The sequence below is a fragment of the Hypanus sabinus genome, chromosome 5 (genome assembly GCF_030144855.1).
Source record: "Hypanus sabinus isolate sHypSab1 chromosome 5, sHypSab1.hap1, whole genome shotgun sequence".
Taxonomy (NCBI): Eukaryota; Metazoa; Chordata; class Chondrichthyes; order Myliobatiformes; family Dasyatidae; genus Hypanus; species Hypanus sabinus.
In genome coordinates, this window is record NC_082710.1 from 68,812,402 (window position 1) to 68,816,920 (window position 4,519).

The following is a 4,519-nucleotide window of genomic DNA, read 5'->3' on the forward strand; positions in this document are numbered from 1 at the left end:
GATAGTATACACTGAGCATAAGAACCTAAGAAATCAGAGCAGGAGTCGGCCATCTGGCCCATTTGGTTTCAATAAGATCATGGCTGATCTGGCCATGGACTCATCTCCCCATAACCCTCAATTCCCTAACTATGCAAAAATCTATCCAACCTTGTCTTAAACCTCCACTGCTTCATTGAACAAAGAATTCCACAGATTTACCATTCTTTGGGAAGTCAGTTCCTCCTCATCTCCATCCTAAGTTTAGTCCCCTGAATCTTGAGGCTACGTCCACTAGTTCTTATTTCACTTACTCATCTATCTTATCTATTCCCTTCATAATTTTATATGTTTCTATAAGGTCTCCTCTCATTTTTCTGAAATCCAGTGAGTACAGTCCCAGGCGACTCAATCTCTCCTCATAATCTAACCCCTCTCATCTCTGGAATCAACCTGGTGAATTTCTTCTGCACCATCTGCAAAGCCATTATCTCCTTCCTCAAGTAAGGAGACCAAAACTGCACGCAGTACTCCAGGTGCAGCCTACCAATACCCTGTACATTTGCAGCATAACCCCCCTGCTCTTAAATTCAATCCCTCTAGCAATGAAGGCTGTGATGGGGTCCTGAATTACCCCTATTTTTGAAAAGAGAGTGGGAGTTGTTGTTCAACACCAGACACCTTATTATTGAGAGAGAGACAAAGACTGCTCGGAGATGGTGTTATGGTTTCTCTGCAAGCTTGTTTTGAAAATACAAGGACACTGCCTGCTTTTGAGTTTTTGCAGAGAAAGAGCAACGAGCAGCTCATGGGTCACCGTGGTGACCGAAGGTGGTGTTATTTGATGAACGGCTGATGTTTCAAACAGGACCTGCCTTTGTTGAATCCACACTGTCTCTGTCTAATGGATCTGCTTCTTTCCAGATGCCTCACTATTTATTCTTTAACGATAGATTCACGTATTTTCTTGTATAGAGGAAGGAGAAAACAAAATGGGTGAGTGAGTACACGTGGGAGGAGAGTAATTGGGCTGTGAGTTACCTGAAGTTGTAAAATTACATTTTGTATCTTTGGGTTGTAAGTTACCCAAACAGAATATAAAACGTTGTTCTTCCAGCTTGCATTTGACGTTCCTGTAGCAATATGAAAAGCCAAGGATAGACAGATTGGTGTAGGAGTGGGAAGGCGAATGAAAATGAGAAGCAATTGGAAGCTGAAATGGACATTGTGGACAGGCAAAGGTGCTGCAAACAGGTCACAAATATGTTTTCTTTCACAAATATAGAACAGGCTACATCATGAACACGATAATGATGAGAGGGCCAGTAAAATCTATTGCTCCTCACCTCTCACACTGCTGGTCTCTGCATCCAAAAATTCATCCTCCACTACTTTCACAGATCCACCACTCACACCTTCCCCTGTCACTTTTGTGCTTTCTACTAGGACCACTCTCATCAGGACTCTGTGATCCACTCATCCCTCCTCAACCACCCCTCTCCATCCACTGGCACTTTCCCTTGTGACCAAGGGAGGTGGAACACTTGTTCCGGCACCTCTTCCAGCCTGGTCTTTCACAGTCGGTGTTCATGCTGTGGCCTCCCCAACACTGGAGAAACAAGTGTAGATAGGTGCTCTGACAACAACAGCCATCTTGAGCTTCCATCTGCATTTCATTAAAAAAAATGAACTGCTGTGTGAATTCAGACAGTCGAGCAATATCTGTGATGACGATGGGACATTGTATGTTTTGTCGTAAGCCTGCATGTGGATCTAGCTCTGTTTTTCTGGGTTTCTTTCCTTCCTTTATTCACCTACCCCATTCCTTTCCCCTGCATGTTTCCATCTGCCCATCACATCCTCCTCATCTGGTTCCACCTATCACCTATCAGCCTCAATTCTTCCTATCCTCCCTCGTAGAGATTTGTACAGTATAGTCATGAAGCAATAAAGTATGGAAATGAATGTTCTACCCAACTTGCCCATACCAACCACTGTGCCCACCCAAGCTGGTCCCATTTGCCCACGTTGAGCCTATACCCCTTAATGGGAACAGACCTTCTACCCAACTCGCCCATACCAAATACTGTGCCCCCCAAGCTGGATCCATTTGCCCATGGTGGCCCATACTCCTTTAAAACGCTCTTGCCTATGTACTTATCCAAGTATCTTTAGAATGTCGTTATTGTATCTGTCTCAATCATTTTCTCTGGCACCTTACCCCATGTACATTCTGCCATCTGCATGAAGAGGTTGCACCTCTGGTCCCTCCTAAGTTTTTCACTTTCATCTTTAAACCTATGCCCTCTTGATATACTTCCCCCTCTTTGGTGAAAGGATTGTGCATTCACTCTATCTACACAACTCATGATTATATACACTCTTATAACATCACTCCTCAATCTCCTATGTTTCAAGGAACACAATCCAACCTGCCAAAACTCTCCTTATAACTCAGGCCCTCAAGTTTTGGTAGCATCCTATTAACTCTTCTCTGCTCTCGTTCCAGTTGAAGGACTCCTTTCCTTTAAAAAGTTGACCAAAGCTGTTCACTGTACACAGTTGTACAGCTGTACACAGTTGTCCCTGATGACCACACCTGCAAGAGGTGCGTCCAGCTGCAGCTCCTATCAGCCCGAGTTAGGGAGTTGGTGCTGGAGCTGGATGAACTGCGGATCATTTGGGAGGCAGAGGCAGAGATAGATAGGAGTTATCAGGAGGTAGTCACACCAAAAAACCAAGAAATAGGCAGATGGGTGACAGTCCAGAGAGGCAGGGGGAACAGGCAGAGAGAGCAGAGCACCCCTGCGGCCATTCCCATTAACAATAAGTATACCGTACTGGATACAGTTGATGGGGATGACCTACCAGGAATGAGTTGTAGTGGTCCTGCCTCTGGCACAGAGGTTGAACCCTCAACTAGAAAGGGGAGGAGGGAAGAGAAGAGAGCGATAGTTTTAGGGGATTCTATAGTTAGGGGGGCAGATAGGAGATTTTGTGGGGCAGATCGGGAGTCTCGGATGGTATGTTGCCTCCCTGGTGCCAGGGTCCGGGACATCTCAGATCGGGTGCAGGCTATTCTTGAGAACGAGGGCATGAACCCAGATGTAGTGGTCCATGTAGGGACCAACGATGTAGGTAAGGTGAGTGAGGGGGTCCTGCTTAGAGAGTTCAGGGAGTTAGGAGTGAAGCTGAAAGGCAGGACCTCCAGGGTGACAATCTCGGGATTGCTACCTGTGCCACGTGCGAGTGAGGCAAAGAATAGAATGATTATGCACATTAATACGAGGCTGAGAGCATGGTGCAGGAAGGAAGGGTTCAGGTTTTTGGATAATTGGTCTTTGTTCCAGGGACATTGGGATCTGTTTCGAAGGGATGGTCTACATCTGAACCGGAGGGGTACTAATATTCTTGCAGGAGTGTTTGCCAGTGCTGCTAGGGTGGGGTTTAAACTAGATGTGCAGGGGGCAGGGATCCAGATCCAGAGGGTTGGTCAGAAGGAGCACGGGGTTAAATGTGTAGAAGGTTTGGGTGATCTTGAGAAGGTCATCAAAATTCAGGGTGCAATTAGCCCGATGGAAGTTCAAGGAGCTGGGTTAGGTACAGTAGACAGTGTTTTAAGCAAAGAGAGGAGGAATGGGCTAAGAATTCTATACTTGAATGCGCGTAGTGTCAGAAATAAGACAGATGAGCTTGAAGCTCAGATGAAAATGGGGAACTACGATATTGTTGGGATAACAGAGACATGGCTGCAAGGGGATCAGGCCTGGGAATTGAGTGTACCAGGGTATACGTGCTATTGTAGAGACAGAAGTATGGGAAGAGGGGGTGGGGTGGCCCTGTTGGTGAGGAATGAGATTCAGTCCTTAGCAAGAGGTGACTTGGGAACAGGGGAAGTAGAGTCTGTGTGGATTGAGCTGAGGAACAGTAAGGGTAAAAAGACCCTAATGGGTGTTGTGTACAGGCCCCCAAACAGTAGCATGGATATTGGGTACAAGTTGATTAGGGAGTTAACATTGGCATGTGCTAAAGGTAATGCAGTCGTTATGGGAGATTTCAACATGCAGGTGAACTGGGAGAATCAGGTAGGTGCTGGACCCCAGGATAGGGAGTTTGTGGAGTGTCTTTCTTTCTTTTTCAATCTTTTTATTGTATTTCATATATTAAAAAAGACATAATATAATAATAAATAGGTTATAAATGCATAAGACTTGAAATTGAATTAATAGTAGGATAACAATATCCTATTAAAATATCAACAGAAAAACATAGTACATTAACAATCAAGTCTATAATAATTATATGAAAAAAATAAAAATAATCATCAAAAGAAAAAGAAAAAATTATAAAAATACAGGCAAAAAATATAAAAAAAATACTAAACTAAACTAACATGGGCAATAATAACAGTTTATTTGTATATGATAGTACCAAAAACTCCGGAACTCCATACCTGAACAAGAATAAGTAAAGAGAAGGTCTAGAATGTGGAGTGTCTAAGGGATGTATTTTTGGAACAGCTTGTGCTTGAGCCAACCAG